Genomic DNA, 10,352 nt, shown 5'->3' with positions numbered 1-10,352 from the left:
GGTCGCTCGTGGAAATCACTGACAAAAATTGTGGTCACTCGTGGAAAACACTGACAGAACATTGTGGTCACTCGTGGAAAACGCTGACAGAACATTGTGGTAACTTGTGGACAACTCTGCCAGGATATTGTGGTCACTCGTGGAGAACTCTGACAGAACATTGTGGTCACTTGTGGAAAACGCTGACAGAACATTGTGGTCACTCGTGGAAAACTCTGCCAGAACATTGTGGTCACTCGTGGACAACTCGAAACTGTCAGTTTTAGTGCAGTACAACACAAAACATGTTTCTGTCGGTGGGTGCACATGACGTTTAGCATTCAATTTTGTTTACACCAAAATAGAAGTAAAAATTCCTTGAAAAACAATCTAAACAAAAGTAAAGTCTTAGTAATGATATATGTAGCAGTTTTTGACCTCCACATTGCCTGAACAAAGGCAAAAGCGCTTGGTACTGAATGTCTGCCTATCATTTTCCTGTGGTAATCGCTTGCATAATGAAGTCACGGGCATCTACTGTGATTTTATAAGCATGAAATATGAAATATTGGTTCCTTTTATAAGAAAGAATACATCATTATAAACTTCAAGAAAAAGTTGTCTCAGAACATTGCCCCATTAAAGCGAGTGTTTAAAATCAAAGCACATCACACCCTGAAACATCGAAAGAAAAATCGTCTAAATTACTTAAAAAATGATAACCAAGCTTGATATCATCTTAAAATTCCTTGAGGAAAATGGTTAAATCCAAACAAAGAAGCGAAAGATCATGGTAATGAGAGCACGAACTCAACAAAGCTTCCTGATAAATGCTTAGATAAACAGTGCTGGAGGCTCTCGTAGGCTCTCGTAAAAAAAAAAAAAAAAAAAAAATTACATAATATTAAAAGTTGCAAGAAGTCCGAGCAACCGTAAACAAATATGCACCTGAAAAAGCACACGAGATGTGACGCAAAAAGACAAACCATAAATTAACACACACACACACACAAAATTTTTTCTTGGTGCCATGTGATATACAAATACAAGTCATTGATTGAGAGTCGGTGCAGTTTTTGTTGTAGCCACACAAAGGCAAGCAGAATGCAAGCAGAATGCAAGCATCTTACTGAACATTTCTTTCACAGACAGATCTCTTTCGATACTGACAATCCTCATATTACATAAGGATATTTCTTACGTTATGTACAGTTTTCAATTTCATTAAAATCTGCGAGCAAGATATAAATATTCTAACATGATGAAAATGAACGAAAAGTTCTACAGTAATAAATGGAAAACATCTCTGCAACCGCCAAGATGCAATCAAAGTAGGAAAATGATGAGCACTCTGACAGCCACAACAAACACAGGTATCACCCAAACAAAGACTTTCGTGTTGGCTTACCTACTGAGCCTCCTTGCATAGCTAAGGAAGAAAGTTAGTACTATTTCCAATTGGCGTCAAAGAAACACTTCATACATTCTACTAGATTTCTCAAATAGATAAAGACGGATCTTGTCAAGAAGAGCGAACCCACTATTTGATTATATATTTATTTTTAGACATATATATATATATATATATATATATATATATATATATATATATATATATATATATATATATATATATATTCCTCGACAATGTCTTATTAAAGGATGAAAGCTCTAGGTACAAATTTCTGATTATTTTTTCCTGTGGTAATGGCTTATATCATGAAGTCACGTTCATCTACTGTGATTTTCTAAAGCATATATATATATATATATATATATATATATATATATATATATATATATATATATATATATACTATATATATATATATATCATATATAATATATATATATCAATTCAGGAATGCCGAAGACACATGATTGTTTTTAAGAGATTTATTCATAGAGAAACGTTTCGCACATGACTATGTGCATCATCAGTCTGAAAAATGACAAAATAATAACATTAAAAATACTAAAAATACACAGGATTCTTAAAATGACAATTAAAAACATTAAAAGACTAAAATTAGAGGCAAAGTAAAAACAACTGCTGTTACACCAACCTTCAGGTACAGAGGAAGAAGATAGAATGACCAAAGAAGGAACTACAACCTCCAAAGACGGACTATGCCAGATATAGTTGAGCCAGAGGAGCAGCCACCGTTTAACGATGGAACGAGTCTTTTAATATATAATGACTCTAAGGTCGTCAAATAATCTGCATCCTTAGAATATGCTAATATGGAAAAGTGCTGTTTCTTGACCTCAATTTTACAATTGATAGCATGATTTTTTATATTTGAATGTTCTGGTCTGCTCAATCTTTGTCCCGTTCTAAAACTCAACCCTAAGTGACTGTAATAACGTATCTGCAACAACCTCTTCGTTGATCCAATATAAGTACCAGGACATCCTGGGCATGTAAACTTATATACCACATTGGACCTCATGAAGGGCTGCAGACGGTCCTTGAAGCCAAACAAAGAGCCAATTTTACTGGGATTATTAGATATTAATTTTAAATTAATGCACGGTATTTCAGTTTCAATAATTTGTTTCAATTTATGCGAAAATTTGGAGTTAAAAATATAAGGAATTGAAGCATACATGATTTTTTCGGAACATTAAAAACCGTGTGGCAGGATGAAAATAATTAGTTGAAAGTTTGTTGATGATTCTAAAAACTAAATCCTTGGGAAATGAATTTTGGTGAAAAAAAGTAGTTAAAAATTCAATCTCCTTATGAAATATGGCCCAACTGGACGAGTATCTAAGAGCCCTATATACTAAAGTATAGATGGTATTCAATTTAAAACTGGTTTGGCAAGCACTATAGAAATTATTTGCAAGACCTGTATAAGTTTTCTTTCTATAAACGGCAGTAGTAAAAACAGAACTAACTCTCGTGATTAAAACATCTAAAAACGGTAAACAATTATCTTTCTCCAATTCCATAGTAAAATTAATGTTAGGGTGTTGCTGATTAATAAAATCTAAAAACTGAGTGGCCTGCCACTGATACTTAAAAAGAACAAAGGTATCGTCTACATACCTTCTGTAAAACAATGGTTTAAAAGAAGACGGACAACAATCTAAAAATTTTTGTTCTAAAAATGACATAAAAAAATTTGCAAATAAAGGTCCTAAAGGAGAACCCATAGCAACACCATCTACCTGAGAATACAATTTTTGATTAAAAATAAACATAGAATCTTGCACAGCAAGTTTTCTAGAAGTTGTTTAAAAAGAGACCTAGTAAAACCATGAAAAGTAAAATTGCCATCTGGGAAAACCTTGTTTAAAACAATCTCTATAGTCTCGTTTAATGGAATATTCGTAAATAAAGACTCAACATCAAAGCTTGACATATACAGGTCACCATCCTGACTAATGATTTGGTTTTGAAATTCATAACCATTCTTTAAAATAAAATGACTTGAAGTATACTCGTTAAGGAGAGAAACCAAATATTTCGAAATAGAAAAAGAAGGGCTATTATACGCTGCCATAATAGGTCTTATAGGAATTCCATCTTTATGAATTTTTGGTAGCCCATACAAAATACTGAAAGAAGAACCGGTTACATACAGCTTTTGGTAGGTTTTATCATCAATAATGTTGTCAGTTTTTAATTTCCTTAAAAACCTGTTAATGCGATCTTCTCGTTTATAAATGTCTAAAAAGTTAGGATCACCGTGAGCTACAAACTTAGAAGTGTCCGACAGTATGTCTTCAATCTTATTGACATAATCATTCTTATTCAATAATACAACTCCTTTGCCCTTGTCTGGCTTGCAGATCACTAGGTCCTCACGTTTCCTAAGTGAAAGCAAAAGTTTCAAATCATCTTTTTTAAAAAACGGAGTCCACGTAACCTTTAATTGTGCATAAGTCTTATGTATAAGAGCAGCCATTTTTTGTTGTAAATTACTCAAGTTTTTTTCCATATCCAAATTAACAAGTCTTTGAAACAGCACCTCTAAAGGGAAATAAAATCTGGCATAGTCAGGTCTATAGGAGGGTAAACAAAAATCAAGCCCGAAAGACAGTAAGAATTCTTCCCTTTTGGACAGTACATAATTGGAAAAATTAAATATACACCGGTTTCTCTGGCCAAACATCGGAATTACAATACCCAAATTCTGCAACTTTCTTTGATGGCGAACAAATATATGGGAAATAAATTCATTTACATAATTATTAAACAATTTCTGAAAGATAAACCGATCAACAAAGGACAAGTCATCAAACAAGAGTCTCCTCAACTGGGTAACGGTCTCGTTAAATTTCTGAATAGCAGTCTGTTTCGTAGTAATCTCCTTACGAAGTAGATCTTTCAGGGCTTCTTTGTAGAACTCAGTAGCGTAAAGGGATGTCTTGTACAGTTTGAATCGGACGAATTTCGGATATACGCCATTTAGCTCGCAGTATTGCAAAAAATCTAGGTCACATTTTGATTTCTCGAGTTTCAGGGACGTCTTTTCAAGCTTCCTAGCAGTAGCAAGAGTTGCAGCAGGGTAACGGTGTCTCAGCAGTTGTGAAAAGTGATGAATCCCGCAAAGGCAAAGACGGAAAGCAAACAGGAAGACGAAGAACAAGTGTCGTATCATCTCGGGAACAAGTACTATCTGCAGTATGATCCTCAAACATCAATTCAGGAATGCCGAAGACACATGATTGTTTTTAAGAGATTTATTCATAGAGAAACGTTTCGCACATGACTATGTGCATCATCAGTCTGAAAAATGACAAAATAATAACATTAAAAATACTAAAAATACACAGGATTCTTACAATGACAATTAAAAACATTAAACGACTAAAATTAGAGGCAAAGTAAAAACAACTGCTGTTACACCAACCTTCAGGTACAGAGGAAGAAGATAGAATGACCAAAGAAGGAACTACAACCTCCAAAGACGACTATGCCAGATATAGTTGAGCAGAGGAGCAGCCACCGTTTAACGATGGAACGAGTCTTTTAATATATAATGACTCTAAGGTCGTCAAATAATCTGCATCCTTAGAATATGCTAATATGGAAAAGTGCTGTTTCTTGACCTCAATTTTACAATTAATAGCATGATTTTTTATATTTGAATGTTCTGGTCTGCTCAATCTTTGTCCCGTTCTAAAACTCAACCCTAAGTGACTGTAATAACGCATCTGCAACAACCTCTTCGTTGATCCAATATAAGTACCAGGACATCCTGGGCATGTAAACTTATATACCACAATGGACCTCATGAAGGGCTGCAGACGGTCCTTGAAGCCAAACAAAGAGCCAATTTTACTGGGATTATTAGATATTAATTTTAAATTAATGCACGGTATTTCAGTTTCAATAATTTGTTTCAATTTATGCGAAAATTTGGAGTTAAAAATATAAGGAATTGAAGCATACATGATTTTTTTCCGGAACATTAAAAACCGGTTCCGAAAAAAATCATGTATGCTTCAATTCCTTATATTTTTAACTCCAAATTTTCGCATAAATTGAAACAGATTATTGAAACTGAAATACCGTGCATTAATTTAAAATTAATATCTAATAATCCCAGTAAAATTGGCTCTTTGTTTGGCTTCAAGGACCGTCTGCAGCCCTTCATGAGGTCCATTGTGGTATATAAGTTTACATGCCCAGGATGTCCTGGTACTTATATTGGATCAACGAAGAGGTTGTTGCAGATGCGTTATTACAGTCACTTAGGGTTGAGTTTTAGAACGGGACAAAGATTGAGCAGACCAGAACATTCAAATATAAAAAATCATGCTATCAATTGTAAAATTGAGGTCAAGAAACAGCACTTTTCCATATTAGCATATTCTAAGGATGCAGATTATTTGACGACCTTAGAGTCATTATATATTAAAAGACTCGTTCCATCGTTAAACGGTGGCTGCTCCTCTGCTCAACTATATCTGGCATAGTCGTCTTTGGAGGTTGTAGTTCCTTCTTTGGTCATTCTATCTTCTTCCTCTGTACCTGAAGGTTGGTGTAACAGCAGTTGTTTTTACTTTGCCTCTAATTTTAGTCGTTTAATGTTTTTAATTGTCATTGTAAGAATCCTGTGTATTTTTAGTATTTTTAATGTTATTATTTTGTCATTTTTCAGACTGATGATGCACATAGTCATGTGCGAAACGTTTCTCTATGAATAAATCTCTTAAAAACAATCATGTGTCTTCGGCATTCCTGAATTGATGTTTGAGGATCATACTGCAGATAGTATAGTATATATATATAATATATATATATATTATATATATATATATATATATATATATATATATATATATATATTATATATATATATATATATAGATAGATAGATAGATATATAGATAGAATAGATTAGATAATATATGATAGATAGATAGATAGATAGATAGATGATAGATTATATATGATAGATATAGATATATATATATATATATATATATATATATATGTATATATATCAAAGTGGTATAATACTGTCGTGAAAAATAGTGGGTTCGCTCATCTTGACATAATCCCATAACACGTAACATAACAAGACTACTATGATTTCATGAAGTTATATCCATATTTCACATAACCCACAAAACCGTAGGTATACTACAAACGTCAGGAATTCGCAGTAGTCTTGATTCCTGTTTGCAAAAGACGTAAATGAATTTTTACATCTAGAAATGATATACTAGAGATTAGGGTAACTTGACATGTCTTCCTAGAACATGAAAGGGAGCTTTTGTCATAAAACTAAAAACAATAATTACAATAATTACACGTAATGACATCGTATTGTGAATTTTGTTATTTTGAAAGGCAACAAGTCGTTGCATTCTTTCCCGTGATTATTTTACCTTAGATGAATAAATAAAGGCTTGGTTGCAAAATAATTTTGCAATACACATTAAGAATCCAATTGAAAGTGTCTACAGATGGACTGATAAATTTGGCTTAAAACGAAAGCAGAGTTTCTCAATATTTGGTATTTGATGTTATAAAAAATAATATTGCTTTGAGAATATCAAAAGAGGTAATCGGCTTCTGAAGTCACTGTAGCAAAGATAATAAAACGTATTCTTTAATAAAAGCATCGTTGCTTTGACTGTAACACTGCAGAATGAGTCAAAAGCCATGAGAATTTAGAGCATATTAGAAAATATAAAAAAAAATATTAAATCATATGTGAAAAGTCATGAGAATTTACAGCATATTTAAAAAAAATAAAAATTAAATCATATGTGAAAGGCCATGAGACTTTAGAGCATATTAAAAAAATATTCTTAAAAATATTAAATTATATGTGAAAGGCCATGAGAATTTAAGAGCATATTACAAAAATATTTAAAAATATATTAAATCATATGTGAAAGGCCACGAGAATTTACAGCATATTAAAAAAATATATATTTTTAAATATTAAATCATATGTGAAAAGCCATGAGAATTTAAGAGCATATTAAAAAAAATATTTAAAAAAATATTAAATCATATTTGAAAGGCCACGAGAATTTACAGCATATCAAAAAAATATATTTTTAAATATCAAATCATATGTGAAAGGCCATGAGAATTTAAGAGCATGTTAAAAAAATATAAAAAAAAACATTAAATCATATGTGAAAAGCCATGAGAATTTAGAGCATTTAAAATTTTTTTTCTTTAAATATTAAATCATATGTGAATGTGAAAGGCCATGAGAATTTAGAGTATAATAAGTCTATAAAGGCAGAATAAACAAAAATTCACAACAGCCACTTATAAGTATGGAATTAAATGGTCGAGTAGAGTCAAACAATAGTTTCTCCATCTTCACGAGGAACCACTCAACTTTTCTCTTGACATTTTTAACCTTCGATTTCCACATTCTATTTTGACACTTCACACTGATCAGCCGTCATACTGCATTAAATAATGCCGCTGGAATAGCTACAGGGACATATGATTAATAACAATTCCTGAGTTGACCCTACTGACAATTTCAATATTCAGTCAAATATTTCGTCACTGATTCGCAGATAAATAGATAACTGGGATCTTTAAGTAAGGAGACCTGGTCCTCTGCAGAAAGGGGAGATATAACAAAGGAGTATTTGAGGCTTTTTCCCCCTAATGCTGGGGTCACCAAACTTCGAAGCTAAAAGAACCATTTATATAGACAATCATAAAAGCTAAAAGAACCATTTATTTAGATAATAATAAAAGCTAAAAGAACCATTTATTTAGAGAATCATAAAACCTAAAAGAACCATTATATTTGCATGTTATGACAAACTAAGTAGTTACATATAGAGACTAAGAATATATACGTATATATACATATATATATATATATATATATATATATATATATATATATATATATATATATATATATATATATATATAATTATCTGTAACGACACTGAAAGGGCTACCTACTACAAAACCCAAGACATCACAAACAAGCAAATGGAAATCGAGAAAAGGAAATAAACAACGGGGTGGAAAGATGCTCTGACAAAAGGGAGGAAACAAAAACAAGGCGTGACCCGACCTCCAGCTTGCTCGCGGCGCGTGTGCTCAAGTCTACGGTCAAATAGCGTGTTGTTTCACTAACGAAAATTAAAATAAATACGCCATATTTTATTAGAAAACAATTGTTCTCTACTGTTTAACATGCACATGATTTATTTTTTACATTTTCATCTAAATAAACGAATCGTAAAACATCCTATCCTAACATTCCTGTATCTTTCAACTCAATGCGAAACACCTTTTTCAGACCTTTTTAGAATCTTTCATGGACCTTTCCTAACACCCCCCTCACCAAACAACAACAAAGTAGTTTGTAGGCTTTTCCATAAGATTTTCCTATCCCTCCAACAACAACAACAACAAAGTAGGCTGACTCCCCGAGTAAGCAACACTCCTTGCTGTGGGAAGGAACAAGAAAGCGTCTCTTTGGGAACCGACCTTCGATCATCTGCCGCTGCCTGGTGATGATTTCGTCGGAGAGGTTCCTCTGTCTGTCGTACCGGAGGAGGAGGAGGTCTCGGCGCCTCAGCTCGTGCTCCTTCAGGAGGGCTTCGCTCTGCATCTCCACCTTCTGGATCTCTAGCTCGTGCACCTGTGGGAGGAGGAAGAGGAGGAGATTCCCTTTCGTCACTTCACAAAAGGTTGTCTGCAGTAGACCAACTCTATTTGTGTGTGTGTGTGTGTGTGTGTGTGTGTATGAGAGAGAGAGAGAGAGAGAGAGAGAGAGGGAGAGAGAGAGAGAGAGAGAGCCGTGGCTCTAAAAGTATATACTGGAACATTTTACGGAGAGAGAGAGAGAGAGAGAGAGAGAGAGAGAGAGAGAGAGAGAGAGAGAGAAAGTAAATCCTCATTGGCTCTTAAAAGTGCATGCTGGAACATTTCACGGAGAGAGAGAGAGATTGCAATATATCATTTCATCCCATCTCATTTAATAGTATTTTGGTTGGTTACATAATTTCCTCACTCAATATTTCGGGGTACCTCATGTGCGCTTACATTATAGGGAATATTTTTGCTGTCACACATATAATAATTCAGTAAACTTGAAGAACGACGAAAACGAGAAGAAAACAACAATCATATGCTTTCGTTTCGAACCTACGTGTCAGACACATCAAAAGTGATTTACAAAAGTGATTTACAAAAGCTTACTAGATGGGACACAGAAAATCTAACATAAGTCATAAGAAAAGGTTGAAATATTATACGGGTGCATCTTGAGTCGACCGTAGACTAAAAGTGATAATTCAAACTGCATGTATTACTCAAATTTAAATTAAGTATATCTCAGTTCCACCAGACCACTGAGCTGATTATCTTATGTCAATCTGTGCATAAAAAAAGGTAACAAGGACCAATTACTGAACACTCACCTTGCACAACAGGGCCAGAAGTTCTTTCTGCTCATCGGTGGTGATTGTCGCTGGCAAGGCCTGATAGACAAGGGGGTTGGGGAAGAGAAAGAATAAAAATCAATAACACAAGACAAGGGGGCAATGCAAATGAGTTGTCCTAATGTCATATTTACTACTGAAATCTCATGTATCTCTATGCATACAGGATTTCATATTCATATATGTATAATGTATGAACTGATGAATTTATGCATGTATGAATGTGTATATATATAAATGAAATGTCACATATCTCTATGTAAGTATATGGGATTTCATATATATATATATATATATATATATATATATATATATATATATATATATATATATATATATAATGTCAATATAGTCCACATTAGAGAAGAGAATAAAAGACTCTAGTAGCTCGATAATTTCGCCATCCACAAGACATCTTAAAGAGTTTTATTTGAACTAAAAAGATTAAGTGGTTACATAAAAATCAT

The 10,352-nt window shown here is 33.2% G+C and overlaps 1 long non-coding RNA gene across 1 annotated transcript; it reads right to left on the bottom strand.

Annotated features, from left to right (window-relative positions):
- Positions 1-1,269: 1,269 nt before the first annotated feature.
- Positions 1,270-9,926, bottom strand: LOC135196111 (uncharacterized). Its single transcript, XR_010310325.1, has 3 exons — positions 9,865-9,926; positions 8,930-9,083; positions 1,270-1,408 (listed from the first exon to the last, which is right to left on the bottom strand). It is a non-coding gene; the product is annotated as an uncharacterized LOC135196111 (long non-coding RNA).
- Between the last annotated feature and the right edge of the window lie 426 nt (positions 9,927-10,352).

The sequence above is a fragment of the Macrobrachium nipponense genome, chromosome 23 (assembly GCF_015104395.2).
Source record: "Macrobrachium nipponense isolate FS-2020 chromosome 23, ASM1510439v2, whole genome shotgun sequence".
NCBI lineage: Eukaryota > Metazoa > Arthropoda > Malacostraca > Decapoda > Palaemonidae > Macrobrachium > Macrobrachium nipponense.
Note: the sequence above shows the minus strand (reverse complement) of the source record. Positions and strands in the feature narration are given on the sequence as shown.